Source organism: Anabrus simplex, chromosome 5, assembly GCF_040414725.1.
Source record: "Anabrus simplex isolate iqAnaSimp1 chromosome 5, ASM4041472v1, whole genome shotgun sequence".
Classification (NCBI taxonomy): domain Eukaryota; kingdom Metazoa; phylum Arthropoda; class Insecta; order Orthoptera; family Tettigoniidae; genus Anabrus; species Anabrus simplex.
Window position 1 is genome coordinate 358,385,809 of NC_090269.1, and position 15,593 is coordinate 358,401,401.

Below are 15,593 nucleotides of genomic sequence, written 5' to 3' on the forward strand. Positions count from 1 at the left end.
ATCTGTGTTTGCCCCTCTTCATATTCATGCAACACATCACACTACCAACCACCACAGAAAACACAATAGACGTTCCTCCACACAGGGTTGGCGTCAGCTAGGCCACCTGGCCATAAAACTGCTGTAATACAGTTCACTCCCACAACCCTACCAGTGTGGAAAAAGTGTTAGAAGAAGAATCATCTTGTTACATTGAATACAATTTCATAAGGTTCACATTCTTTGAATTTTATAATTTGGTTTTTATTTGTATAATTTAGGTCTAATATTTACTGTCTTTGAAAGTTTAATTTGACTTCATTTACATAAAGATACTTTATACATGTACAGAAATTATAAAACGTTGTGATACTTGGCTAATAATTACAACAGTCTGGGTCACAGCCTGGATCAGCATCTACATAAGCTCTGTTTCTGTACTTCGTTTTCATTTTTGTGAGAGCAGAAAAGGTACACTTACACAGGTATGTTGTCATGAAAGGCATTAAACGCAGTTTTTCCTTTCGAGAAATTGTAGGGTATAAGGGATATCATGGACACAAATTGATCAGAGACATGGAGTTGTGATACATTTTTAGAACTTCCTGAAGCTAAACATGCCACTCCATCTGATTCTCCACCCATATCATACTTCAGTTTATTTTTCACTTTCCCTCTGCCGAGATACTTGACTAGTTGATCTTTCTCAGCGGAGAACAGTTCATGTTCGGTTTCAAAGAAGGTGTTTCTGATCCATGGAATTTTCTCAATCAGAAGCGGAAACTATGGTCTGAGTGTGGCTACTAGTAATTCCAAGTGTGTCACAATTACGTCACGTACATTGCTTTGTAATATTTCTTCTTTTTCTGCTGTTAACTTGCACAATCTATCAGCCAAGTTCAGAGTTACATATACACATGTAAGTTATACAACAGTGAAGACATAGTTACTAAATTTAGTATAATGGTCTATGAATTGTGTGTATACAGTAAAATTTTGCTCTTTAAGTACTCACAACTTACATTATTATCGTGGACCCCTTGGATCATCGTCGCGGATCACAGTTTGGGAATGACTGCTTTAAATCTAAAATTGAGAATCTATAATTTAATTATTGAGGGAAACGAGCTGGTTCAGAATGAGTTTCCTGTGTAGAGGAAGATAAGACTCTTTAATTTAATTTCAGATGAATTTGATCCAAGGGTATATCAATCACAGCTTAACATTCAATTTCCATACTTGATAGTCGCTTGGTTTTATGCCATGTGTAACCAGACAAACTTGATTCAAATTGTTATTAGAACATTCATGATTAAGTAATGAGAGAGTGAAGTAAGGTTTCATGGGTCATCGTGTTATCTTGTTTTCCAATGATTCATCTTGTCACATGACATAAATTCAGTATTTTGGGCCATGAAAGCATAAATTAAAACATTTAATTTATAATTACTCTGTTCAAGTAGTCCCCATAGTTCTTCATGCCTGTGGTATTTTTATTGACTTTTAGATGCATGATAGCATGAATTTATAAAAGTAATGCATGAATGTGGTTAGAGTAATAGAGTAGCAGTCTTACTAAAAAAAGAAATCATTATACACGTCTTGTTTAACACTTGTATGAATAAACCTTGTATGAGTGTTGCATATATTTCTTACTAATAAATGTGGTATTCGCATTGTGTTACTATACTGCAAGTATACACTCGTTCCAAGGTGTAGGAATCTCTTCCTGCAGTTCACTGATGTATTTCTTCACGTTCATGATCACTTTTCACTTTTTATATAAATCTGATTGTTATCGGCTGAAATAGGTGAACATCGAGTAGTACAGAATTTCAAGCCGCACCTAATGCAGTTAACAAAAATAATGTTAAAAAGTATTTGAGTGTGAAAATGTTACTATAATGGAAATTTGCTTCAAATAAGAAATCTTCATTGCATGGAACCTACCATATCAACACGTCTTGTTTAACACTTGTATGAATAAACCTTGTATAAGCGTTGCATATATTTCTTACTAATAAATGTGGTATTCGCATTGTATTACTATACCGCAAGCATACACTCGTTCAAAGGTGTAGGAATCTCTTCCTTCTGTTCACTGATGTGTTTCTTGCCGGGCTGAGTGGCTCAGACGGTTAAGGCGCTGGCCTTCTAACCCCAACTTGGCAGGTTCGATCCTGCTCAGTCCGGTGGTATTTGAAGGTGCTCAAATACGACAGCCTCGTGTCGGTAGATTTACTGGCACGTAAAAGAACTCCTGCGGTACTAAATTCCGGCACCTCGGCGTCTCAAAGACCGTAAAAGTAGTTAGTGGGGCGTAAAGCAAATAACATTATTATTATTATTATTATTATTATTATTATTATTATTATTATTATTATTATTATTATTATTATTGATATATTTCTTTACGTTCATGATCACTTTTGGTTATCTATATATATATAAAATAACTTGTCCTGACTGACTGACTGATTCATCATCGCCGAGCCAAAACTACTGGACATAAAGAAATTAAATTTTGGGGATACATTCATATTAAGATGTAGGTGCTCGCTAAGAGAGGATTTTTGGATATTCCGTCGCTAAGGGGGTGAAAAGGGGGGTGAAATTTTAAAATTAGTGTATCTATATCTCAAAACTTTAAAAGTTTACAGATGTAAAAATTGGTATTTAGAATCATCTTTAAAAATAAGGAAACACGTATTTTTTTGTTTTCAGAAAAACCCAATAGGAAGGGTGAAAAAGGGTGAAAATGGGGAAAAGTGGGTTGAATGCCTTTAATCAGGATACCGGTACTTATATCTCCGAAACTGAAGATATTACAGACCTGAAAATTGGTACTTTTGATCTCCTTTAAAAATAAAGAAACACGTATTTTTTTGTTTTTGGAAAATCCAATTAATGGGGGGGTGAAAAGGGGGTGATTTTTAAAATGAGTGTATCTATATCTCGAAACTTTTAAAGTTTATAGATGTAAAAATTGGTATTTAGAATCTCCTTTAATAATAAAGAAACACATATTATTTTGTTTTCGGAAAATCCCAATAGGAAGGGTGGAAAAGGGTGAATAATGGGTTGAATGCCTTTATTGAGGCTACTTATATTTCAGAACCTGAAGATATTACAGACCTGAACATTTGTATTTTGGATCTACTTTAAAAGTAGAGAAACACGTATTTTTTCGTTTTTTGAAAATCCAAATAATGGGGGGTGAAAAGGGGGATGAATTTTTTAAAATGAGTGTGTCTACAACTTAAAAATTTAAAATTTACAGATGTAAAAATTGGTAGTTAGAATCTCCTCTAAAAATAAAGGAACACGTATTTTTTTGTTTCCTGTAAATCCTAATAGGAGGGGTGTAAAAGGGTGAAAAATGGGTTGAATGCCTTTAATGAGGATACATATATCTCAGAAACGAAGGATATTACAGAACTGAAAATTTGTATATGGGATCTCCTTTAAAAATAAAGAAACGCGTATTTTAGTTTTTGGAAAATCCAATTAATGGCGGTTAAACAGGAGTGACAAATTGGGGTGAATTTTTGAAAGACTGTATCTACAGATTGTCTTGGAAACGTAAAATGTTACAGACGTAAAAAGTGGGTGTTTGGAATCTCCTGTAAATGTAAAGAAACAGAGGTGATTTGTTTTTGGAAACTCCACTTCAGGGGAACTCAAAAGGGGTGAAATTTTAAAATGAGAATTTTTACAGTATATCTAAAAAACTTAACATGTTACAGAAGTGAAAAATGGTATTTTTTATCTCTATTAAACATAAAGAAACGTGTATTTTTAGTTTTCGGAAATACCACTTGGGTGGAGGAGGGGGGGGTAAAGTGACTGAAAATGGTGTTGAATTCTTTTAATTAGGCTACTGATATCTCAAAAATGAAGATGTTACAGACGTGAAATTTGATATTTGCAATCTGCTTTAAAAGTAAAGAAACACGTATTCTCGGAAAATCCAATGAAGGGTTTGGGTGGGGGGGTGAAAGAATTGAAAAATTAATTGACTTAATTGTATGAGAATACATACATCTAATAAAAACTAAAGTTGTTACAGACGTGAAAATTCGTATTTGGATCTCCTTTAAAAACAAAGGAAAACGCGTTTTGGGGGGAAACCATCTTGGAGGGCGGGAGTGTAAAGGAGTTGAACTCCTTTCATGAGGACACATAAATCAAAAACTGAAGAAGTTAGAGTCGTGATAATTGGTATTTAGAAGATCCTTTACTATTAAAGAAACAAGTACTTTTTTGCGGGAAAATTCACTTGGGGGGGGGGGAGTAGTGTGAAATGAAGTGAAGAAAGTAAATTATTTTTATGGGGATACTTATATCTCAAATCTGAAGGTAATAGACGTGAACATTGGTGTTTGGAATCTCCCTTAAACATATAGAAACAAACCTTCTTTTAATTTTTTTTTGGGGGGGGGGTAAATAAACTTAACGGCGGTAGGGTGTAGAAGGAGGTGTGACCAATTGATTTTACTGTTATTAATGTACTTATAAGGATCCTCCGTTGCTCAGGCAGCAGCGCGCCGGCCTCTCACAGCTGGGTTCCGTGGTTCAAATCCCGGTCACTCCATGTGATATTCGTGCTGGACAAAACGGAGGCGGGACAGGTTTTTCTCCGGATACTTCGGTTTTCCCTGTCATCAGCCATTCCAGCAACAAATAATAATAATAATAATAATAATAATAATAATAATAATAATGTTCCGGACCGTCATCAAATGTGCGGACCGCGCTGGAAACGGCTACTGGACGGGTAATGACTAAGAATGCAGTCCGGTCGCCGGTCCAGTGCCGCCAAGGCACCCAATATAACAGCACGCCGGATCTCCTGAAGGATTTTATCCATATTAAAAATGATTATAGGAAAAGATGGCAAAGATTTACGTACCCAACTGATCGGGAGGAATACCTGAGCCTAGCCCGGGAAGTACGAACTCGATTGCTGGAAAGGAAGATTGAAAAATGGGAGGAAACGTGCCGTAAAATAAGAAAAAAACGAGTCAGATCGGGAATTTTGGTGGATTCTCGCAGAAAACGAGTCAGATCGCGAATTTCGGCGGATTATATATCTAAAACAATAAGCATTCAATTATAAATTTCAGTATAATACCGTAGCGAAGCACGGGTATCTTGCTAGTCTATATATATATAAAATAGCTTGTCCTGACTGACTGACTGATTCATCATCGCCGAGCCAAAACTACTGGACATAATGAAATGGAATTTTGGGGATACATTCATATTAAGATGTAGGTGCTCGCTAAGAGAGGATTTTTGGATATTCCGTTGCTAAGGGGGTGAAAAGGGGGGGTGAAGTTTTAAAATGAGTGCACCTATATCTCAAAACTTTAAAAGTTTACAAATGTAAAAATTGGTATTTAGAATCTTCTTTGAAAATAAGGAAACACGTATTTTTTTGTTTTCAGAAAATCCCAATAGGAGGGGTGAAAAAGGGTGAAAATGGGGGAAAATGTGTTCAATGCCTTTAATCAGGATACCGGTAGTTATATCTCAGAAACTGAAGATATTACAGACCTGAAAATTGGTACTTTTGATCTCTTTTAAAAATAAAGAAACGCGTATTTTTTTGTGTTTTGAAAATCTAATTAATGGGAGGGTGAAAAGGGGGTTAATTTTTAAAATTAGTGAATCTATATCTCCAAACTTTTAAAGTTTGCAAATGTAAAAATTGGTATTTAGAATCTTCATTAAAAATAAAGAAACACGTATTTTTTTTGTTTTCGGAAAATCGCAATAGAAGGTGTGAAAAGGGGTGAAAAAGGGGTTGAATGCCTTTAATGAGGCTACTTATATCTCAGAAACTGAAGATATTATAGACCTGAAAATTGGTGTTTGGGATCTCCTTTAAAAATAAAGAAACACGTATTTTTTTGTTTCTGCAAAACCCAATTAAGGGGGGTAAAAAAGGGGTAATATTTTAAAATGAGTGTATCTATATCTCAAAACTTTTAAAGGTTATAGGTGTAAAAATAGGTATTTAGAATCTCCATTAAAGATAAAGAAACACGTATATTTTGTTTTCGGAAAATCCTAATAGGAAGGGTGGAAAAGGTTGAAAAAGGGGTCGAATGCATTTCATGAGTCTACTTATATTTCAGAACCTGAAGATATTACAGACCTGAAAATTGGTGTTTGGGATCTCCTTTAAAAATAAATAAACACGTATTTTTTGTTTGTGGAAAATACAATTAATGGGGGGGCGTGAAAAGGGGGTGATTTTTTAAAATGAGTGTATCTATATCTCAAAACGTTTTAAGTTTATAGATGTAAAAATTGGTATTTAGAATCTCCTTTAAAAATAAAGAAACACGTATTCTTTTGTTTTCGGAAAATCCCAATAGGAAGGGTGTAAAGGGTGAATAATGGGTTGAATGCCTTTCATGAGGATACTTATATTTCAGAACCTGAAGATATTACAGACCTGAAAATTGGTATTTTGGATCTACTTTAAAAGTAAAGAAACAGGTATTTTTTCTTTTTTGGAAAATCCAAATATTGGGGGGTGAAAACGGGGGTGAATTTTTTAAGATGAGTGTGTCTACATCTTAAAACTTTAAAATTTACAGATGTAAAAATTGGTGGTTAGAATCTCCTCTAAAAATAAAGGAACACGTATATTTTGTTTCCAGTAAGTCCTAATAGGAGGGGTGTAAAAGGGTGAAAAATGGGTTGAATGCCTTTAATGAGGATACACATATCTCAGAAACGAAAGATATTACAGAACTGATAATTCGCATATGGGATTTCCTTTAAAAATAAAGAAACATGTATTTTTTAGTTTTTGGAAAAGCCAATTATTGGCGGTTAAACAGGAGTGACAAATTGGCGTGAATTTTTTGAAAGACTATATCTACAGAATATCTTGGAATCGTAACATGTTACAGACGTAAAAAGTGGGTGTAAATCTCCTGTAAATGTAAAGAAATATAGGTTATTTGTTTTTGGAAACTCTACTTAAGGGGAACCCAAAGGGGTGAAATTTTAAAATGAGAATTTTTACGGATATCTAAAAAACTTAACATGTTACAGAAGTGAAAAATGGAATTTTTTTTATCTGTATTAAACATAAAGAAAAGTGTATTTTTAGTTTTCGGAAATACCACTTGGGTGGAGGGTGGGGGGGGGTGGGGGGTAAAAGTGACTGAAAATGGTGATGAATTCTTTTAATTAGGCTACTGATATCTCAAAAATGAAGATGTTACAGACGTGAAATTTGATATTTGCAATCTGCTTTAAAAGTAAAGAAACACGTATTCTCGGAAAATCCAATGAAGGGGGGGGGGGGGGAAGAATTGAAACATTAGTTGACTTAATTGTATGAGAATACATACATCTAATACTAAAGTTGTTACAGACGTGAAAATTCGTATTTGGTTCTCCTTTAAAAACAAAGAAAGAGGCGTTTTGGTGGGGAAAACATCTTGGAGGGCGGGAGTGTAAAGGAGTTGAATTCCTTTCATGAGGACACATAAATCAAAAACTGAAGAAGTTAGAGTCGTGATAATTGGTATTTAGAAGATCCTTTACTATTAAAGAAACAAGTATTTTTTTTGCGGGAAAATTCATTTAGGGGGAGGAGAGATTATTGTGAAATGAAGTGAAAAAAGTAAATTATTTTTATGTGGATACTTATATCTCAAAACTGAAGGTAATAGACGTGAACATTGGTGTTTGGAATCTCCCTTAAACATAAAGAAACAAGCATCCTTTTAATTCTTTTTCGGGGGGGGGGGGGGTGGCTGTAAATAAACTTAATGGCGGTGGGGTGTAGAAGGAGGTGAGACCAATTGATTTTACTGTTATTAATGTACTTATAAGGATCCTCCGTTGCTCAGGCGGCAGCGCGCCGGCCTCTCACAGCTGGGTTCCGTGGTTCAAATCCCGGTCACTCCATGTGGCATTCGTGCTGGACAAAACGGAGGCGGGACAGGTTTGTCTCCGGATACTCCGGTTTTCCCTGTCATCAGCCATTCCAGCAACACATAATAGTAATAATAATAATAATAATAATAATAATATTCCGGACCGTCGTCAATATGCGGACCGCGATGGAAACGGCTCCTGGACGGGTAATGACTAAGAATGCAGTCCGGTCGCGGGTTCAGTGCCGCCAAGGCACCCAGTATGACAGCACGCCGGATCTCCTGAAGGATTTTATCCGTATTAAAAATATTATAGGAAAAGATGGCAAAGATTTACGGACCCAACTGACATGGAGGAATACCTGAGCCTAACCCGGGAAGTACGAAATCGATTGCTGGATAGGAAGATTTAAAAATGGGAGGAAACGTGCCGTAAAATAATAGATCGGGAATTTTGGTGGATTCTCGCAGAGAACGAGTCAGATCGCGAATTTCGGCGGATTATATATCTAAAACAATAAGCATTCAATTATAAATTTCAGTATAATACCGTAGCGAAGCACGGGTATCTTGCTAGTCTTTATATAAATCTGAATGATGTTATTGGCTGAAATAGGTGAATATAGAGTCATGTACAGAATTTCAAGCCACATCTAGTGCAGTTAACAAAAATAATGTTAAAAAGTATTTGGGTGTGAAAATGTTACTATAATGGAAATTTATTTCAAATAAAAAATCGTCATTGCATGGAACCTACCATGTCATAACTCCCATTTCATCTTCATTATGTTTGTAATATTTTCAGTGCTGTTAAAGAAACATTTTGGCTCAACATAGATACATTTGACTTTAAATTTAACTGATAAAAAAATTCAGCTTGTGTCTTTCTTTACAGTCATGATCAGAAATTTGTATGTGCAAACACAAAAAGTTAGTCGCTGGCCATCGTCTGTACTATTGACTTTGCATGGCAGGGTCAAAGCAAGGCTAATGGTCTTTGGATACGGAAGTTTTTTTTAAAAACAAACCTCATGTTCTTACCTCACTTAGTTCATAATTTGATAGGAAGAACATCTCCTTTGTTTAGGTTTCATGCGTGAATCCGCTGGCTGGCTGATTTGCCAGTAGGGATCCCCTAAACAGTGCACATTTCTGGACAGTCGTATACAGTGCAGTGCTCATTTTATCAGTGGTATAATATAATGGTAATATTAAAATCAGTAATAAATATACGATTCTTGAGGACAATGGATTGTGTTTGTGTAGTTTGTGTGCTCGTACATGGGGTTTCTTAATTCAAAGAACAAAGGCACAATGGATCCTCAAATTAAAAAGTAATTTTCCATAGTAATAGTTATAGGATATAAACTTCATGGATTTTCACTGACAATAATTACTAATCTCATTGCACGCTCATGTCTGTAGTGCTGTGAGAATTTGAAGTTCGCAAGACTAAGAAAGAGCCACCCCTAGGATCTTTAAGTCATTTCTGACTGTGTTAATGACAATTCAAGCATACTCCTTCATAAATCATTATTTAATATTAAAACTTCCGTCATCTAGGTGAAATGGGTCACTCCGCCTTAAAGTGTTACAAATATATCCAGCCTCCATAACCTCAAAAATGTTCTGTCTTCTATTCTAAAAAGTATTGTGGAGATCATCATTTTTTTTTTCTGTTCTTTCAATGTGTACTTGATGGATAAGTCAGATATTTCACCACGATTATATTACTGCAGACAGTAAATACCACTGTATCCGATATTCGGGAGATAGTAGGTTCGAACCCCACTGTCGGCAGCCCTGAAAATGGTTTTCCGTGGTTTCTCATTTTCACACCAGGCAAATGCTGGGGCTGTACCTTAATTAAGGCCACGGCCGCTTCCTTACCACACCTAGCCCTTTCCTGTCCCATCGTCACCGTAAGACCTATCTGTGTCGGTGCGACGTAAAACAACTAGCAAAAAAAAAAAGAGTAAATACCACTAAAATATAAACTAATCACTCATTTCTTTTTCGTCACTCGCTGCTATGCATTGCTTACACAAGACTCCTGGTCTGTATAAGCAATTCAGTGAATAACTAGAACAGATGTATACACAGGAGGGTTTTGCGTTGTTTATTAGTAATAAATTGCACATAAATGGTATATAAACCTGGTGTAAAAGTTATTTACTGTTTATTAGTAAGACTGTAGTGGTATTAATAAGAAGAGAAAGAATTTGTGGGTATTTCCAAAAACTGTAAAAGTAGTTAGTGGGATGTAAAACCATTTTTATTATGATTATTATTTATAGAAAAATATAAGGCTGGTGTCCATATCAGGCCATCCAAAATAGTTATATTAAAATGGAATGATATCAACTGAACACAATAAGAACAAAAAATATTTTAAATTTAATAATCTGCCTGTAATTACAGGTGATTACCAATGTCAGGGAGACCTGATGTAGCACAGTAAGAAATAGTCTCACTTTATAGTACTGTATGTTAAAAAATACATATTTGCAATGATTAATGGTAAGTAAAGATAAATTTGGAAGTTAGCCATAATGTTACTTTTGTTGACTGAGGTTCCTGTGCTAAAACTCTTCTTATTGATAATCTTTGCCTTTGTTGCAAGTTAGTAATATTATTACTCACACTATAGTCTGATATTCATAAGAATAAGATTTAGTGGGAGTGAATGCCTGTTCAATTGGTTGCTGTTGGCTATTAGGTGATAAGAGTTGCCAGTGCTTGCTACTGGTATTAAATCTCTTTTTAGTTAGACTTAATCATCCTCCTCCTCCTTTCCCCTTATCCAGTTCCTGCTGGGTCAGGGCATTTATGGCACTTCTCTACCTTCCGCTCTCCTTTCACCACCCCCTGCAGGTGGGGGACGCACATGTAGAATACACCTGCGGTATCCCCTGCCTGTCGTAAGAGGCGACTAAAAGGGGCGATCAAGGGATGATCAAATTAGAACCATGAGACTACTTGTAATTAGTACCATCACACAGGGAACACCATGGGTCGCATTTACTTGCGCGTAGTACCACTATGTTAGGTACACACTAGGTTTGTGATTATTAGCAAAAGTGTGTGAATCAGGATGAGGGTCTTACAGTACCTGTGATTCGCACCCCTATATGAGCAACACCATGGGATGAGCGACACCATGGTTCTGCCTTGCCTATGCTTAGTTCCCACTTTGTGAGGAATACCACTGGATAGTTTGGGTACCTGTGGTTAGTCCACTTATGTGAGGAACGCCACAGGTTTGCATTGCCTTTATACGTTTGCGTTGCCTGTAAATAGTGCCACAATGTGCGAAACACCATAGGTCTGTGTTACATGTGCGCATTACACTACCTGTGAATAGTACCATAATGTGTGGAATACTGCGAGTCTACGCTACTTTGTATTAGTACCGCCAAATGACAAATAGCATGATTCTACTTTCCTAGCGATAAGTATCATTATGAGGGGCCGATGACCTGGATTTTAGACCCGTTTCAACAACAAGCATAATCGATTCAGCATTGTGCTATAGAAGCAGTCCCTTGGTCAGTAATACTATTGTTTTGTGCCAGCTTCTGTGCATGTGAGGCACTGTGGGTCGGTTCCACTGATTGTTTTAAATTCATATCCATCCATCCATTCATTCTTCGTCCTCACACTTTGAATTCTGGTCAGTGGAGGATTTTGGACTTTTAATTTGTCGTAACTTTTCGTCTCATTTTGTACCATTAGGGGCCGATGACCTCGATGTTAGGCCCCTTTAAACAACAAGCATCATCATCATCATCATCTCCTTTCACCATTCCTCTTCCGTAATTCTGTCCCAATCCAGGTTCCTTCTACTTACACTCCTCTTTAACAAATTGATCCACCTTGTTCTAGGTCTCCCTCTTGCTCTTCCATCCCTCAAACTTCATCTTCATCATATGTTTTTGGTGTTCTTTTCTCCTCCATTTGCTTTGCATGTCCAAACCGTAGTGTACTCCTGTCAGTTTCCTCATTTAGGTTTGCCATTGACCTCCTTTCTCACATCTTTGTTTTTCAATCTGTCTTTCCTTATCTTATTATACTTCTTAGCTATTTCATTTTGCTGGCTAGAATTCTACTCTCCTCTCTACTTGTCATTTCCAGGTCTCAGATGCATAAGACAATGTTTGGTGCATGGTATACTTTGTACATGATCTCTTTACACTTCCTTGATACTTTCATATTCCAGACAGTGTTTCTTTACACTCTAGTATAATGCATTGCCTTGTTGCTAATCTGCATGTCCAGCCTTTTATTCTGCATTAATTCACTCCCTAGGTATTTGAAACTGTCAACAAATTCAAGGCTTTGACCACCAATTTTCACAATGCCTTTCCCTTGTCTTTCTCCGCTTGATATCACCATGGTTGTGCTTTTCTCTGTACTGATTTTCATACCTTACTTTTCAATTTTCTTGTTCAGTGCATCAAGTTGTTTTGTACTTCATTGTTCCCCAGATGACAATATTGTCTGCATATAGTAATAACTTTATTGCCCTATTCCCATTCCTTTACTATTTTGTCCATAACCATTAGAAACAAAAGAAATGATAGCACACTCCCCTGTCTTAGTCCAGTCTCATTTCTAAAACATTCCGTCTTTCCAAATGGAATCTGTATGGTGCTGACACATTTTCTGTACATTGCTTGCACCATTTCTACAATTTGTGTACCTAGTCTCTTTTTGACCTTGGTTCCCAAACGTTCTCCATGGGAACACTATGCTTTTGTTAGATCTATGAATATCATGACCAGATCCTTTCCATATTCCCATTTTATTTATTTTTTTTTTGCTAGGGGCTTTACGTCGCACCGACACAGATAGGTCTTATGGTGACGATGGGATAGGAAAGGCCTAGGAGTTGGAAGGAAGCGGCCGTGGCCGTAATTAAGGTACAGCCCCAGCATTTGCCTGGTGTGAAAATGGGAAACCACGGAAAACCATCTTCAGGGCTGCCGATAGTGGGATTCGAACCTACTATCTCCCGGATGCAAGCTCACAGCCGCGCGCCTCTACGCGCACGGCCAACTCGCCCGGTATTCCCAATTCTTTTCCATTAATTGCCTCATGCTGAAAATTGGGTCCACTGTAGATCTTCCATATCCAACGCCATACTGTTCATCTTGCAACTCTCCTCCTGCCTTTCTTCTCATTCTCTTGCCTATATTCTTTCCAGTATTTTTGCCACTTGTGTTAAGAGTGTGATTTCTCTATAGTTATCACACACTTTTTTTTTTTTTTGTCCCTTCTTTAAGACTGGTGTTATTACCGGTGCTCCCTTTCTCTATTCTTCTTGCACATGTTTCTGCTTCCATATGCACTTCCGCAATCTGTACACCCATTTTAGTCCAACAGGTCCAGCAGCCTTTATCATTTCCACACTAATTTCATCCATCTCTGGTGCCTTCTCCATTTTCATTTTACGGACTGCTAATTCCACTTCTAACGTGGTTATATAATCTTCTGCTATTGAGTCATCACACCTTATTACTACCATCTCCTTGGCACAATTTCTCACTTACAGCAGTTTATCAAAATACTCTTCCATTTTCTCTTTATTTCTTCTGGATGTGTTATCAGTTTTCCACCTTCTTCTTTCATCAGCTCTTTCTTTCCTATTACTTCATGTAACTCCATACAACATTCTTTTATTGCCAGCTCCATCCGTTTCTGCTTTTTGTGTAAGTTCTTCCCAAATTTTCTTCATTTACCAATTTCTGAAATTTTCTTTTATAATCAAGATACTTCCTTTTGCTTTCTTCCTTTTTTTAATCTCTATTCCATTCTTGCCATGCTCTCTTTTCTTTCACTGCTTCTCTCACCTTCTCATTCCACCATGGTGTCTCCTTTACTTTCACTCTCGTCGATGTTCTACCACAGGCATTGTCTGCCCCACTTACAAATGCCCTTTTGAAGTTGGACCATTCATCTTGCACATTTCCTACTTCAGTAATTGGAATTTGTTGTTTCAATCTCTTCAGAAATTCTTCCTGTACATTCTTATCTTTTAATTTCCACACTTTATCTCCTTTAATTTTTCCTTTTTCCCCACTCCCATTTTTGATGTTCCAATTCTATGCTCTCCATCGGCTGCTTCTCCTGGCAAAGCTGTTACATCCATCAACTGTTTACAATTTGTCCTTACCACCAGAAAGTAATCAATTACTGATTTAATTCTTCTGTCACCCCCAGCCATATCTTGTAATTTCCCTTTTTTTTTTTTTTTTTTTTTTTTCAAACCCATGTGTTGCCCACAATCATTCCATTCCTCTTACAAAACTCAAGTAGTTTCCCTCCTGCATTCCTTTTCCCATATCCATATGGTCAGATTACTTCTTCCTTTCCTCTTTTTCTAGTTTCTCCAGGAATTCCTCAATATCCTCCTTTTTGTTCCCTGTCTGGTGCGTTCACTTGTATGAAGTCCTTCACTTCGTTCATCCTTCTCAGTCAAATTTTCATTATCCTGTTGCTGATGTACTGTACTATATCCACATACTCCTCCAGCACTTTTGAAATTATCAGACCCACTCCACTTTTTGCCTCTCGGCCACCACTCCAGTACTGTATATATCCTTTCCTCATTCTCTTCTTTCCTTTCCTCTTCCATTTAACTTCACTCAACCCCATCATTTCTATACCCTCTTTCTCCATAAAATCCACTTCTGCCTTCCCTGTCAGGGTCATAAGGTTGATTATGCTCACATTTGATACAATGCATTTTGCAATTGAACCATTATGTCTTAAAAAAATGTTTTATCTTACTGTTTGTTAAAATAGGAGGGCAGCATCTCCCAGAATGAAGAAATATTGAGCTGATTCTTCATCTAGCCAAGGTGTTGAGATAAAACATATTTTTTTAAATACTGAATGGTTCAACTGCAAAATGCATTGTATGGAAGATTTCTGAACTCTTACATATTTATTGTTGCAGTATTTAGATATTTTTGCTTCTTGAGTGGCAGGTCTTGACAATACACCAATATCTACATCCACAGTGAGTAGTTGGACTACTTTATCAAATTGTTATTTCATTATAAATTGGGGTTTGCTCCTCATGTACTGAAATGGACTAATTAAAGCAGAAAATAGTTTGAGAGTTACCACTTCGTGTTTTTTTTGTATGTGTGTTTGTTCCCCCCTGTAAACAGTGGTTTGTAAACATTCTGGAAATGTGATCAGATATTCAGCTTGTTTGCCGGTCTATGTGGTGAGTGCTTCTTGCATTTTTCCATTGGTGTGTCTGTTGAATGTATATACTATCAGGGAGTAAGCTTGACTGCTTATATACATTTATATTATTGTACATTTATTTAATTTATTATTTATTCATTGAAACAATGGACATCAAGTTGTGGATTAGTGAATAGGAAAAGTAGCCCTCAAAATAGCTGATCAATTTGGCAATTTTGGCACTAAAGTTCAGCTGTTTTACTCTCGCACCATAATTTTATATTCTTACGATTATCAGACTATAGTACAGTCATGACAGCCGCTCAGGTTATCATACTGACTTCATATACTGTATACATATTACATTGTCATAATTATGTGCATTCTAGTAATTTAAGATATGCAGCTGTTCTCTAATAACTGTATCATGTAAAAAATAGCGATCAGTGATCATTTAAAGCATTAGAGAAGAAATAGTAGATATAGTCTATTAAAAGATTTTTGCCT

The 15,593-nt window shown here is 36.4% G+C and overlaps 1 protein-coding gene across 3 annotated transcripts in view; it reads left to right on the forward strand.

The window, feature by feature from the left end:
• LOC136874115 (tax1-binding protein 1 homolog) overlaps nucleotides 1-15,593 on the forward strand; it is a 228,603-nt gene that overhangs the window by 61,119 nt on the left and 151,891 nt on the right. The window lies entirely within an intron of this gene.